The sequence below is a fragment of the Mixophyes fleayi genome, chromosome 1 (genome assembly GCF_038048845.1).
Source record: "Mixophyes fleayi isolate aMixFle1 chromosome 1, aMixFle1.hap1, whole genome shotgun sequence".
NCBI classification, from domain to species: domain Eukaryota; kingdom Metazoa; phylum Chordata; class Amphibia; order Anura; family Limnodynastidae; genus Mixophyes; species Mixophyes fleayi.
In genome coordinates this window covers 459663558-459679830 of record NC_134402.1, presented here as the reverse complement: position 1 = coordinate 459679830, position 16273 = coordinate 459663558, and the positions used below count along the sequence as shown (strand labels likewise).

Genomic DNA, 16273 nt, shown 5'->3' with positions numbered 1-16273 from the left:
GATATTGTGGTGACCCACTCCTCTACGCAGTCCAGGTACATTTATTGGTGCGAATCAAACAAGTTGATGGTTTTCTTATTATATATATTGTGGTGACCCACTCCTCTACGCAGTCCAGGTACATTTATTGGTGCGATTCATAAAAGTTCAGGGTTTTTAATATATTGTGGTGACCCACTCCTCTACGCAGTCCAGGTACATTTATTGGTGCGAATCAAACCAGTTGATGGTTTTCTTATTATATATATTGTGGTGACCCACTCCTCTACGCAGTCCAGGTACATTTATTGGTGCGATTCATAAAAGTTCAGGGTTTTTAATATATTGTGGTGACCCACTCCTCTACGCAGTCCAGGTACAATTATTGGTGCGAATCATAAAAGTTCAGGGTTTTTAATATATATTGTGGTGACCCACTCCTCTACGCAGTCCAGAAAGATACCTTGTTGCAACGTTTTGGACTAATAACTATATTGTGAGGTGTTCAGAATACACTGTAAATTAGTGGAAATGCTTGTTATTGAATGTTATTGAGGTTAATAATAGCCTAGGAGTGAAAATAAGCCCAAAAACTTGATTTTTAAACTTTTTATGTTTTTTTCAAAAAAAATCCGAATCCAATACCTTAAATCCGAACCGAGACCTTTCGTCAAGTGTTTTGCGAGACAAATCCGAACCTCAAAAATAACGAAAATCCGGATCCAAAACACAAAACACGAGACCTCAAAAGTCGCCGGTGCACATCCCTAGTCAAAAGTCATATCTGTCAGCAGTATCTACCAAATAATTTTTAGCACTCCTCAGTGCTTTTGGGGTGTCCCCCATAATTGTGCATAAATATTTCTGGCTGTCAAAAGTCATATCTGTCAGCAGTATCTACCAACTAATTTTTAGCACTCCTCAGTGCTTTTGGGGTGTCCCCCATAATTGTGCATAAATATTTCTGGCTGTCAAAAGTCATATCTGTCAGCAGTATCTACCAAATAATTTTTAGGACTCCTCAGTGCTTTTGGTGTGTCCCCCATAATTGTGCATAAATATTTCTGGCTGTCAAAAGTCATATCTGTCAGCAGTATCTACCAAATAATTTTTAGCACTCCTCGGTGCTTTTGGGGTGTCCCCCATAATTGTGCATAAATATTTCTGGCTGTCAAAAGTCATATCTGTCAGCAGTATCTACCAAATAATTTTTAGGACTCCTCAGTGCTTTTGGTGTGTCCCCCATAATTGTGCATAAATATTTCTGGCTGTCAAAAGTCATATCTGTCAGCAGTATCTACCAAATAATTTTTAGCACTCCTCGGTGCTTTTGGGGTGTCCCCCATAATTGTGCATAAATATTTCTGGCTGTCAAAAGTCATATCTGTCAGCAGTATCTACCAACTAATTTTTAGCACTCCTCTGTGCTTTTGGGGTGTCCCCCATAATTGTGCATAAATATTTCTGGCTGTCAAAAGTCATATCTGTCAGCAGTATCTACCAAATAATTTTTAGCACTCCTCTGTGCTTTTGGGGTGTCCCCCATAATTGTGCATACATATTTCTGGCTGTCAAAAGTCATATCTGTCAGCAGTATCTACCAAATAATTTTTAGCACTCCTCTGTGCTTTTGGGGTGTCCCCCATAATTGTGCATAAATATTTCTGGCTGTCAAAAGTCATATCTGTCAGCAGTATCTACCAAATAATTTTTAGCACTCCTCTGTGCTTTTGGGGTGTCCCCCATAATTGTGCATAAATATTTCTGGCTGTCAAAAGTCATATCTGTCAGCAGTATCTACCAAATAATTTTTAGCACTCCTCGGTGCTTTTGGGGTGTCTCCCATAATTGTGCATAAATATTTCTGGCTGTCAAAAGTCATATCTGTCAGCAGTATCTACCAAATAATTTTTAGCACTCCTCAGTGCTTTTGGGGTGTCCCCCATAATTGTGCATAAATATTTCTGGCTGTCAAAAGTCATATCTGTCAGCAGTATCTACCAAATAATTTTTAGCACTCCTCTGTGCTTTTGGGGTGTCCCCCATAATTGTGCATAAATATTTCTGGCTGTCAAAAGTCATATCTGTCAGCAGTATCTACCAAATAATTTTTAGCACTCCTCAGTGCTTTTGGGGTGTCCCCCATAATTGTGCATAAATATTTCTGGCTGTCAAAAGTCATATCTGTCAGCAGTATCTACCAAATAATTTTTAGCACTCCTCTGTGCTTTTGGGGTGTCCCCCATAATTGTGCATAAATATTTCTGGCTGTCAAAAGTCATATCTGTCAGCAGTATCTACCAAATAATTTTTAGCACTCCTCTGTGCTTTTGGGGTGTCCCCCATAATTGTGCACAAATATTTCTGGCTGTCAAAAGTCATATCTGTCAGCAGTATCTACCAACTAATTTTTAGCACTCCCCAGTGGTTTGCGCTCAGAATGGATTCAAGGCAGTCCACATATGATCAGAATGAGCAACCAGGTTTTGTCACCAGTCCTGATGTTAGTGTTCCCAGTACATCATCTGGCTAAGGCGATGTCAAACAACAGAGTGTTTCCAAATTAGTGCGAAAAACAAAAACCCCCAAAAAATTTACTGTATTGAAGCGTAAAAGAAGTGTAACTGAGCAAAAGTTAAGTGACGATGAAAAAAAAAATTGCAAGCATGCCATTCTACACACGCAGTGGAAAAGAGAGAATGAGGCCTTCACCTTTTGCTATTAGTGGCAGATCCCAAAAAGTTACCCAGCCTACAATTGGTGCACAACTACTGTTACGCGTCAAAGCCGAGCTGCAAGATAACAGTGAGGCATTAGAGGAGAATGTTTGCTCTGATTCACAAATGACAACAATCCCTGTGGAGAGTCCATCCAACAGTGGGATGTCTAATCGTGAGCATTCTGCTGATGTGTGCCTTAATAGCCCGAGTGTAGCCACAGGGGCAGGAGGGGCAGCAGATGTCACAGGAGCTGGGGGCAGCAGGAGTCACAGGGCTATGAGGGGCAGCAGGAGTCATAGGGGCAGGAGGGGCAGCAGGAGTCACAGGGGCAGGAGGAGCAGCAGGTGTCACAGTGGCAGGAGGGGCAGCAGATGTCACAGTGGCAGAAGGGGTTGCAGGTGTCACAGGAGCTGGGGGGAGCAGGAGTCACAGGGGCAGGAGGGTCAGCAGGTGTCACAGGGGCAGGAGGGGCAGCAGATGTCACAGGAGCTGGGGCAGCAGAGGTCCCAGGGGCAGAAGGGACAGCAGGTGGATTCCCAATATAATGAATAATGGCATTACTCAATATGAATTACTGTAAGCGTGTTTCCTATATGATCCAGATTTTGGTGTAAAGCTGCAAAGATTTCGAGCAACCTATGAAACAAATGTTGAGAGATTGACATATTGCCACTGTCCACTGATGTTGTTATATTGAGGTTGTTGTTCCTTGGCCCTATCATGGCTGTCCTCACCTTTGGGGTCATCTTCACCCTCAACTGGCTCCTCAGCAGGTACAGCTCACATAATGGAAGACATAAGCATTAATGTAGCACTAGCGACCCGAGCAGGCCACTCATGCAGTGTACATACCTTCCCTGCAGGCAGAGAACAGCATCTCCCAGCATGCTGTGGGGGAAGAGGAGCTGGTGAAGGAGCAGGGACTGAGAGGGGCAGTGCGGCAGTGGAAAGAACAGTGGAAAGAGCATGGAGGAGAGAGCCAGGACAGGGCTGTGGCAGTGAGAGACAGGGCATATAATCGGTTACAACGTTTGGCAGAGGTGGAAGCAGCATCACCTGCGGAAGACAGTGTGGTCGCAGTTCAGGAGGGAGTGATGACAGTTTAAGGTAAAGATGGGTGGGCTCGGTTTCCTTGAACCCGAACCCACCTGAACTTCGGGATCCGAGTACCGAGCCGGCTCGGTACTGTCGCACCTATTCAGTTTGCAAAACAAGGCAAAATGTCATTGTGACGTCATCAGATCTCGGATCTCGGATCTTGCGAGTTTTAGATTGAATAAATACCCGCCTCCATGGGGATCTAGCACCATTTGAGAGTGGGACAGAGAAGGGTTAGGTCACAGAATAGAGCAGGAATAGAGCAGTATAGAACAGGCATTTTTCAGAATTTGCACTACAAAGTGTTTGGGGTGCCATATCTTTCCTTCTAAAAAAGCTGCATTTGCTGAGTGCTGAAATTGCAATATAGCAGCACTGTATATATCAGAATTTGCCATACAAAGTGTTTGGGGTGTCATATTCCCCCTTCTAAAAAATCTGTCTTTTCTGACTGCTGAAATTCTAATATAGCACTGTATTGTTTAGGGAGGGCCTAGCAGGGATTAAACTGTATTTTTCTGAATTTGCACTGATAAGTGTAGGGTTTAATAAACACAGACGAGTGCTCAATTGCTAACAGTCAAAAATGAAGAGGAAGACAAGCAGGCTTGTCTGTAGAATTTGCAGGCAAATTATTATTATTATTATTATCATTTATTTATATAGCGCCACTAATTCTGCGTCGCTGTACAGAGAACTCGCTCACATCAGTCCCTGACCCATTTTGGCTTACAGTCTAAATTCCCTAACACACACAGACAGACTAGTGTCAATTTGTTAGCAGTCAATTAACCTACCAGTATGTTTTTGGAGTGTGGGAGGAAACCGGAGCACTCAGAGGAAACCCACGCAAACACAGGGAGAACATACAAACTCCTCACAGATAAGGCCATGATCGGGAATTAAACTCATGACCCCAGTCCTGTGAGGTAGTGCTGAAAGGCAGAAGTGCTAACCACTTAGCCACCGTGCTGCCCGTTATATAGGTACTGTGTTATATAGGTAACACCCAAAGAGAAGAGCTCCATTTCTCCATTGCTAATTGTAATTGCTGAAATAGAAATTATAGGCCTGCTTGCCTTGGGCTAAATCTACAGTTACATTTTATTGTACCATAGCTCACTCAGAAACAGGAGAGGTGGCAGGGTTCAGTGCTGAAACAGAAATTGTAATAATAGGGCTGTCAGTGTTCTTCAAGTCTCCGTGATATTGTATTGTGCCATAGCTCATACAGGAACAGGAGGGGTGACATTGTCCTTGTCACTCTCCAGTCTCAGTCATGATGATACTAATCCCTCTCATTCATGTGCTAAAGCCTATGTTGAATTGCATAGTGGTTTTAAGTCAGGGAAACAAAAATATAAATAAAAAGCTTGTAACTTTTTAAAGAAACAAAACCTCTCTAAAAAAGGTGAAAGTTTATTGTAGAAAAACATAACATTGCCAAGATACCATTCTCCCCAAAATATTACCAGGCATACCAGCATCAGGTAGCTCCCTTCTCTTAGCTAGATTTCAGCACCTGCTGCAATCTAATAATATAGGCATGACAACAAGGCCATTTAAGAGACGCCTATTGGAACATGTCAACAACATCAAAATGCTCCTAGTGACAGGGACAAATTCAAACCCATCACTACAGTAGCCAAACATTTTTTAATATATCATGAGAATAATCCGGATACACTTCAAGCATACGTGATGGAACAGATATCCTTAGGAATCAGGGGTGGAAATTTACAACAGGAACTTTTGAAGAAAGAATCTAAATTGATATTTCTAATGAACAGCCTAGTGCCAAATGGGTTAAATGATAAAACCAACTATATGGTTTTTATCTAATAGACCCTAATGGACATAATAACCCTCTACAATAAATAATGTTATTATAATTATCACTTTTCACTTTTTCACTTTCTGCATGTTTATTTATTATTATCACTTTTATTTAACATCATACGTATCTAAAAATGTCTTATATCATTATTATATGAGACTGAGTTTAATATATATTACTGTGACTGTATCTATTATGTACTATTAAATCACTTTTGGCAAAAATTTATTTAAAGCAAATAGCGCAGGGCACTTATTTATGTAATTGCATTTGCACTTATTTTTTTTATATTGTGTATATTGTAAGATAGGAAATCGTTATTTCTGAGAGCAGGGAAGAAATCCGTCTCTTGTCTAATCTTGCTATAGGATATGCCTATTTCTGATGTATATATCTGATACAATGAGCCTGTGTTTACAAAGCCTCTTCTGTATTGTGATGTGGGAAACTAGCTTGTTTTTGGTTTTTGTTGTTCTGTATAACTATGTTTTCCGAACGGTCTGATGAATGGCCACATGTTAATTAGATCTTTTGATGTGTGAGGTTTAACTTGGAGACAGGAAGGTTTCATTTAAAACGTGCTGCTACATTTCCTGCGTCTCAAACAAAGATGCCAAATATCACAGTAAGGTTTTTACGATTTTCATAGCGAAGTATAAATATTAGTGGCTTTGCAATGTATGTAAATTTATGTTTGTGTAAATACAGTATATTCTGATGCTAAAAATAGCCTGTGTCTGAAATATGGATGTGCACCAGCCACTTTTGGTGTTTTGGGTTTGGGGTTTTGGGTTCTGATTACCTTATGGTTTTGGGTTCTAATGGATTTTGCCAAAACACCCCCCTCAAGGTTTTGGGTTTTGGGTTCTGATTTTTTTTTTTAAAAAGCATAAAAACTGATAAAATCCTGTTTTTTTGTTTGTTTTCACTCCTACGCTATTATTAACCTCAATAACATTAATTTTCACTCATTTCCAGTCTATTCTGAACACCTCACACCTCACAATATTGTTTTTAGGCCAAAAGGTTGCACCGAGGTAGCTGGATGACTAAGCCAAGCGACACAAGTGGGCGGCACAAACACGTGGCCCATCTAGGAGTGGCACTGCAGTGGCAGACAGGATGGCAGTTTGAAAAACTAGGCCCCAAAGAGCACATAATGCCAAAAAAAGAGGTGCAAGATGGAATTGTCCTCGGCCTTGGCAGACGACGTTGATGGCATTTCATCGTCTATGTCATGACTAGTGGCAGCAGCTTCAGCATTAGGAGGAAGTGGTTCTTGATCTTTCCCTACTTTATCCTATAAATTTTTGTTCTCCATTATATGCAGCACAAGAGTACCCCTAAACCACACACACTCGGCAAAGCCTTTAAAAATTATATGCGGCACAGGAGAGTACCACTGGACTGGAGTTATACGGCTGTACCACTGGACTTATATGGCAGGATCAGTGGACTTATACGGCAGTACCACTGGACTTATAAGATGACGTTTTGCCTCGTTCTGAGTTTTGCGTCGGGCGGGAATCCCCGAACAGTGCTCGGATCCGGGCTCGGATCGGCACTGTTCGGGGGTGTTCGGATTTCAAAAATCCGAACCCGCTCACCCCTAAATCAAACCCCACCCTGACCTATCATATAACTTTGTATTCCCTTCCTCTAATCTCTCATGATCTCATCGAGCCAATATGGATAAGACTCAATCCACCATAAACTAGTGACATCACTGAGGCACTTAGTACCACACACAATACATAATTACAATGTAAGGAAGACTCACTATGTACATGTCCGGTCTGTCTTTTAGGCAGGAGACGTCCTTATCTTGCAGGAATCGGCTGAGGGAGTGATGGCGGCAGTCACTGAACATGTCATTAATGTTGGAACTGAGGAGAAAACATAAAGGTATAAGAAGGAAAGATGGGGAAATTAGCGCCTCCCTTATGTAGTAATATGAGTCCCTCCTGACACGGGAGGTAACCCGTGAGCTCGACAAGGGCCATTTTTGGGCCAAAATGACGCGTTTCACCATGAATCGTGTCATGGAGGCCCCCAATTCACCAACTTTACTAGAAAGTGGACAGATTGCAGGAGAATGGGCTCCATTCCGGGAGTCCTAGCCAGAATTCAGGTGTGTCCTGGAAATTCCAGGATAGTGGGCAAGTAAAAAAGTGTGGCCTTTTTTTTAAACGTACATTTGGCCAGGGAAAAGCATCTTTATATTATCACTTTTCATGTCCTGTTCATCTCCTATTTGAAGTGGGTGTAGATAGAACAATATTCAGCCAATCATATCATCAGAATGCTCAGGACAGAGCATTTCAGGAAATCAGCGAGGACATGGCTGAGAGTTATATAGTGGAAAGAGCAGAGTCCCCAGCAGCACAGAGTATATCAGGAGATAAGTGATGTGTTTTTGAGGACAGGACTGCATGTGACAGGGGCAGTGACATGATGTGAGGAGGGGAATGGAGGCAGCAGGAAGCTACAGACTGAGAGTTATATAGTGGGAGGAGCAGGGTCACCAGCAGCACAGAGTATATCAGGAGATAAGTGATGTGTTAGTAAGGACAGGGCTGCATGTGACAGCGGCAGTGACATGATGTGAGGAGGGGAATGGAGGCAGCAGGAAGCCACAGACTAAGTTATATAGTGAAATGAGCAGGGTCCCCCAGCAGCACACTGTAGTGATGGGAGCCTCCAATTACAATGCATAAACATTGTGGGGTCCTATCATTTTTCTGTACAAGCTCTGTTCTGCTTTCTCCCTAGAGTGCTGAATATCTGTATGAATGGCCCTTGTGCTCCACAAAGGGATCAATGATCCTGTTTTCATGCGTTGTGAATATTTACTATCAAGCTTAGCTTTTGAAAGGTAACAACGTTTATGGAATTTTATTTTTACTTTAAGATGTGGACAATCTTGTCATGATGGATCTTATATCATCCTTGTATCAAATTATTATTTTTTTTCCATTATCCTACCAACAAATGCCCTAGAGCCACACAACTGTACAGCGCTGACGAATATGTTGGTGCTATAAAGTATAACATTAATAATGATCCAGTGGTACTGAGCACAATCCCTCCATACGTGAGACTCCTTAGACATATTTCTGGAGAGCCCTATGGGAATCCCCTGGTTCTGGAGTTCGGCTACATACCCAGTGCGTCCGGATAACAGACATTTCCCTCTGGCTGCAGGACAGTAGCAATTCTCTGTATCGTGATTCATCCCCAGGTTATGGCCCATCTCATGTGCGAGATACTTGGCGAGTTCTCTGGCACTTAGCCCTGTGTCCTACATGAGTGAGCTGAGGTGTCCATACATAAAGAGACCAATGTCTCGCGAGATCCGACGGAGGCGTGATGACGTTTGGCCTCATTCTGAGTTTTGCGTTGGGCGGGAATACCCAAACAGTGCTCGGATCAGGCTCGAATCGGCACTGTTCGGGGGCGTTCGGATTTCGAGAATCCGAGCCCGCTCATCCCTAGTCTGAAAGGTGTAAATGCTCTGACTTGTACACTGAAATGTATCATTCTGATGTTCCATCTGACCTGACCACTGATACCATAAATCAGTAGGACTGTCCTTGCCAGGTCACTTGAGCAATAAACATCACACTGCTTCAAAGACCTGCTTGACAACTCCTTCAAAAGCGCTGTAATCCTGTGACCTGCAGATTAGACCCTAAAATCGAAATGCTCTCCGGCTGATTCTGAGGTTTGGACCCAAGCTTTTCCAGTACCACCGCTCTGCCTGCTACCTGCAGCTCTGGTCAGTGTGATAGGCCAGGGAGGATCCATCCACAGCAACCCGGATCCACAGTAAGAGGTCCAGAGTTATCAGCCCAAGTACAGGGGTACACTAGCAGTGACAGTTACCCAGAAGGAACGTGGTTCTGAGCGCCATAAAGGAGTTCAGTGGTGGCAGCAGGCCCCTCCCTTTGCGGCAGGAGGGGCGTATTCGAAATAACGAAAGGGAACGGTGGCAAAGTAAGCCCAGCCGGTTCCCAGCAACAACAGACAGGGTGGCAAAGGTGGTCCATCCTGTCACAATTACTATTGTAGTTAGAGAGGGAACAGATGGGATGACTCAATGATAGTGAGAAAGCCCTTTAAATGGACATTGTTTGTGACGAGGGCTAGAACTAGGGATAGAATTAGGGGGACTTTGTTGCTCAAAGAGGACCCAGTTTACCCTGTATTGCTAGCGAGGAAGGTATTGCAGAAGTGCCCGACTTTACACCGCTGCAAACAACGGTTAATTCGAGTGATGTCATATTGCGCAAACTAGGAGGAGGATTGGGCAGAGATCTTGAAGGAGAGATAGAGGGAGGGTGTGGCTGGATCACTTATAAATAACTTATTTGTGGCTTGATCACGTAGAAATAATTTATTCAAGAAATGTATTTCAATTAGTGTTGCAGGCACCAGTTAAATTATTGCAAATGTACTTATCGTTTTATATTGGTATGTGTTTGTATGGAAATTTATTGATTTCGGAGCGAGTTTGTCATGTTTGGGATTTGCAACTGTCTAGAGACAGGTACTCTCATGTTAATTAGACTTTTTCATAGCTGAGTGACCAAAACATCTGTTGAGCCTGAATGACAGGAGGGGGTATTTATACTTGCTCATAGACTCCCTAAGCAAGTGATCACAGATGAATATGAATTTTGCAAGTTAAATTGCGTTCAAAGCAAGATTAGAGAAAAGTTATATCTTGATGGTAAACATTCAATAGAAAACCTCAGAGGTAGTGGTGTCGCTAGCAGCTATGTAAAATGGCGTTAAACCCCTCTAGGCTGATTTATGGGCAGGCTGCATGAATCAGTCTGGGATTGGTTAAAGGGGCAATAGGCCGGATTACCTCATGCCAAGCTAGCGTCCAAAATTGTATTTAAAGACCCCTGTTTTACACTTAAATATATTATACCATCTGTACTTTTGGATATGACTCAAACTAGTGTATGTAACTTTCCTTGTTAGGTTTTATGCCACGGGAGTGACCCAATCAGTCAGGATTTGCGCAGGGTTTCTCTAGGGTGCAGAGTCTAACGAACCCCCTATTTTAACAAGAACCGCCACAAGGTGGTATGGGCTTTGCTGTGGTCCAGAGGGAACCCCCCTGACGTGAAAGATTGTAAGGTGGAGAGTTTGCGGAAGGATAGATCCAGTTGCCGGAGAACGGAGTGCAACAGGTGACGCAGCTCATAGGGAAAGTCAAAGTGAGGTCAGTATAGCCGGGTCTGGTACACATTCGGGCTGTGCAGTACAAAGGAGAATTGAGAAGCCGGAGTCAGGAGAGAAGCCTAGATCAAATGCTGAAATGCTCTAAGCACACAGTACTGAAGGGAAATCCAATAACGTAGTCAATTAGCCTGGTCATAGACTTGATAACTGAAGCACAAACACAAGAAAATCAGGAGAAGACTGAGCACTGGGAACAGAGAGCAGGGTCAGACGCTGACAGAAACAATAAAGATTCTGTGATAGAAGCTTTCTACACCACGACAATGGATGATTTTAAAAAAATGTGTAAAAAAAAAGCTGAAAAACAGTGTTTAAAAGATAATCTAAATTCATATGAAAAGATCTAATCAAAGATCATAATTAAACCGGCCAACAAGAGTGATGGGATCAAAGTCCTAAATAGCGTAGACTACCTATCAGAGCCATTGAGATAATTGGAGAATGTAAGTTTTTATAAAAAACTTAATATAACTCTACTCAAAATTATCTGCATAAGTTAAAAAGCTTTCTTCAGGCAGGTACAGTGGAGGGGGCAATATCCAAGGCTGAAATGATTTTTTTGTTTTTATTACATCCCATCACACTGACAATTTATCAATTACCAAAAAATTCACAAATCCCTCACGTCATCCCAAGGACGTCTCATAATTTCCGGTGTCTTTAAATGTTGCCAATGTTGTGTCTCTAAAATCATTTATCATAAATACAACACATTTTCTAAATTTAGTTTACACGATTCAATGGAAAAACAATTTTTTGCTTTTAACCTGCAATGTAGAATCACATTATACGAACATTTCCCATGAAGGAAGCACTGCAGTCTGTTCAATTTATTTTGTCTCACAATTATTTTATTTTGACAGTTTTTCTCCAAACTAATGGGACTGCCATGGGCACAAGGTTCGCCCCAAGCATTACCAATTTCTATATGAGCCAATTTTAGGAGGAATATATTTGGGGTGGGCCATATCGAACCTAGTGCTCTATGGCAGATACATTGATAATTTTTTATTATTTTGGATGGGGACCTTTGTTCCACTTATTCCTTTGTTGAACACCTTAATAATACTTTATATGGTTTAAAATCCACGAGCACTGTTCATACAGATCATCATACATATCATATTTGCTTCCTAAATATTGCCCTTTTAATTCAAAATAATTGCAATGTTTCAAAAACATTTCAAAATGATGTTAACACCAGCAATTCCTTAATTATAGGAGTTGCCATCATAGGGCCTGGAAGAATAATATTCCAAAGGGCCGTCTCTTGAGGTTAAGGAGGAACTGCACCAAAATTGACACTTTTCAGGAACAAGCGAAGGAATTAATAACAGCTTTTAAGATTCAGGGATATCCAGATGTCACACTCCGCTCCCCGGGTACCTCCACCCGAGTCTCTAAACACTGACTGTCACTTTAAACTTTTGTTCCCAGTGCAGACAATTAGTCATGGTCTGCATCTGTGATTACTTCACCTGTGTGTTGGTTAGTTCTGCCATTGGTCAGTCTCCCTTTATAAGGTTCCTTTTTTCACCTTCTCATTGCTGGTTCTGCAAGTCATTCCTGTTTTATTCTGATGCCTCTTTCGTGATGCATATTCCGTGGAAGTTGTGCTTCACCGCTGCTGCATGTTTGGACTTTAGCAATCTCTGCATACCTGTTCCACTGATCGTGATAAACGCTATGATCCTCACCTGTTACCTACTAGACCTGCATTGCTGACTACTGCTAACCTGTTCCACAATTTGTGGTAAGCTGCTATTCATCACTGCTGTGTGTTCATTGCTGCTGTGTGTTCATCACTGCTGTATTTGACTTCCTCGATTTCTGCACATTCGTTCCACTGTCTCTGGTGAATGCTACGATCTACACCTGTTATCTGCTCGACCTGCATTTCTGACTACTACTAACCTGCTACACCTACAGTCGGTGACATTCAGTGTTTCATCGTGGCTGAGTATGTCTGGACTTTGCTGATTTCTGTGCCTCAATTCTACCACTTGTGATATTGTTGGGATCATCGCTCGCTATCTATGTTATTGTATTATGTTCAACTGCCGGCTAGTATTACATCTTAAGTGATGAGCTGAGGTCATCTTCTGCATATCAAGATTCTGTAGATTTGCTCATCTTCAGTGATCTCCATTGAACTGTGCATTGCGTTCCACCTGTTGGTGGTATCGGTTGGGACTTTGATTATTGCATGTGCAGTCTGTATTTATGAACATTGCCGACAATTACTACTCTTGCATATCTTCATGATCAGCAGTTGTAATTATTCAAGTCTTCATTGAACTCTTGTATTAATGTTTTATAATAAATGGTAATCTTTGTTACCACCATTTGATGTCCGAATTGGATCATTCTTCTGCTGTGTAACTTGTTCTCTATCTGTCACACTGGGAGCTTTCCTGGAGGACCGTGACCTGCAAGGTGGAAGCCGCAGAAATCTAATTTCCCTTGTGGGAATCTCTGGTGAACACCTTCCACCTTGTTAGACTCCACACCTCCAGGGAAGTTTAGTCAATATCCAGTAACACAGCAGCATCTCACTCAATTATTCGTGAGCTAACCTGACACTAGAAAAGTTATTGGAACAAACCCTTAGAGAGGTTCTAAAAGTTGTCAGAGATTCACTTCTACCAAGAAAAAGGAAGGTTGATACATCCTTTAAGAGTAATCTGGTTGATGAATGTAAAGGAATTATAGTTTTTGTGAGTCAATATAACTCTTGATCAAACGAGATTAGAAGAATCACTCAAAATAAAAATACTATTTTACAGCATGATACAATATTTAACACTGTGATTGAAGAAAAACCAAGACTAGTTTTCAGAAGAGGAACTACATTGAAAAATAAAATTGTTCCAAACTTCTACAGGAGAGTAAACCAATTTTTGGAAGGAGCAATAACAAAAAAATCAAACCATTCCAACTGACTCCCAAAATGCGTAATGTTTTTATTTAAGTGCAACAGGATAACTGTAACACTTTAGTGCATAATAAAAAGACCAAATTTGAGAATTATATCTCAAAAGAAAAATACAATATAAAAAGTTTTACAATCTGTCAATCTACATATGTGAGTTACATTAAACAGTGTATACCTCTATATACAAAAAAACATCAGTAAGAAGGTTGATTCCTATAGTCTGTCAAGTACATTGTGGAGATGGGAATAATTTTAGGGTTTTTGCAATAGAACAGATAAAACCCATGGCAAGGGGTGGTGATAGATTTGCTTTGTTACAGAAAAGGGAGGCTTTTTGGATTTTTTGACTTGGAATTTTTTTTCCCGGTTGGTTTAAATGAATCCATTGAACTTGATGGGATAAATGAACTGTGGTTAGTTTTTACTGACAATGTGTGTCTATATATGGATTACATGCATTAATATTCTCCCGAGGTGTAACTGAATCTATCCTATAATTTAGTTCAATGAGCAAAAGAGAAATGGGCTTTAAACTAATCAGAGATATGAACTAATAAGGAAAGAATTATGAGTTTAACTTTTAACAGGAAAACAATACATTCTTCAATGCGGTGGATTTATAATGTTTTTATGTTCTTATGGTTCCAAATGTGGTTATATTGTGTATGTTTGAATTTCCTTTTATATTTTAATAGGGAATAATAATAAAAGCATGTGTTTTTAATTACAAGTTGGTTGGTGGTCAATAACATATGATAGAAAAAAGCGCCTTTTTTTTCTCTTTTGTTAGATTAAGTGGGGGAGAATGGGCAAGAACATCAAGTTGTATACCTGTCGCGAAAATTGTTTGAGAGAGAAATGGCCTATGCAACTATTGTGTGGGACCTAAAAAAGATTCAACCCTACTGATATGGCCAGGAGTTCACCATCCTCACAGTCCATAACCCACTCTGCTGGTTGCAATCACCATCTGAGGAGAATGGGCGGTTGTTACGCTGGAGTCTGGCATTGCAAGGGTATAACTTTGTCATCTCTCATATAAAGGGTAAGGACCATGCCATTGCACATACCCCACAAAAGGGGCCAATGGCCCGAGAAGAGCCTCAGGAATCCGGCCCCAAAATACTAGTGGTCTCCTTGTTTCGGAGTTCATTTCAGGAGGAACTGAGTGCTATCCAAGATCTGGATGTGGGGAAGGCCAAGTATTACCCAGGACTGACCCAGATACTGTGGCAGGGACACAGCTTGGGAGCCACTGTGGAAGGCGGGCTCATCTCCACTCCCAGCACCCACAAATGTTTAAGACAAAGAGATACATGGATTTGCCCGGGGAGTGAAAAAATCCCTGAGAATTTGACCATGGATATAAGGAGCTGCTCCAGGGGGAGGATGTGTTCATTTTGAGGAATGATTCCTGCAAGGTGCAGGGCTGACTCGTGTTGAGTTTCTGATCGCTACCAGCAGATCTGGTGATTATCACTGTCCGGTATCCTGGGAAACAGGCAGTTGCTCCATCCTGGGACATGTCATTACCTCACTCCATAGGGAGATACTCGCCAAGTTTTGGGTAAATTGGTGCACCCACCGGAGGGGTGAGACTAATACCCACAGCCTCACCACTCTGGTGTTTGCCAAGATACCAGAACTCCCTGGACCTCCTGTTGCAGATTCCTTTGCCTGTGGAACTTTGAATGGTTAAGGTGGTTGGGAAACTTTGCTGGGATTCCTATTGACACTGATGAACCACTGACCTATTGTTTAAAGTGTGCATTCATATACTCTATTGTTTTACGGTGTGAAAAGTAAAATATATAGTTGCATCTTTGGGTTGGGTTCGTTTCAGCGATGCTGACATCACTGACATAGTAAATTCCTACAAAATAATTCCGAATGTAATAAACCCGATAAATAAAAAATTCAGACCTCAGAAAGACAGAGTACACCCCGACATGTCCGCTTGACGACTGCTATATTTATCAATTGAAGGCAATGCCGGGACTTGGTCAGTAATGTGCGCGACAGTGAAGTCTCCGGAATAAAAGCACTAATACCATCACTCGGTGCATTTACGATTTAATTAGAATGTAGAATTAGAATTTTCAATGAAATAACCCTATTCCTATCCCTATCCCTATCCCTAACCCTAACCGCTAACCTTTAAATTAGATCGTAAATGGGCGAGTGATGGAACTGCAGCTTTAATTACGGAGATTTTACTGTCGCTGACATTACTGACGTCAATACCCAGATCCTGGTATTTCCTTTAATAGATAAATATAGCAGTCGTGAAGCGGACATGTCGGGGATGTACTCTGTCTTTTTTAAGTTACGTCTGAATTTTTTATTTATCGGGTTTACTAGATTTGGGCTTATTCTGTAGGGAATTACTATGTCGGTGATATGAGTCACGGTAGTGTGACTACCGGTATCTTTTGTTCTCCTCCTTGC

The 16273-nt window shown here is 41.5% G+C and overlaps 1 protein-coding gene across 2 annotated transcripts in view; it reads right to left on the bottom strand.

Moving 5' to 3' along the window:
• LOC142102634 (C-type lectin domain family 2 member L-like) overlaps positions 1-16273 on the bottom strand; it is a 120496-nt gene that overhangs the window by 73560 nt on the left and 30663 nt on the right. For both annotated transcript variants that reach the window (XM_075187349.1, XM_075187350.1), the window contains exon 2: positions 7415-7520. The gene's annotated coding sequence lies outside the window, so the exon portion shown is untranslated. The remainder of the gene's footprint in view (positions 1-7414; positions 7521-16273) is intronic.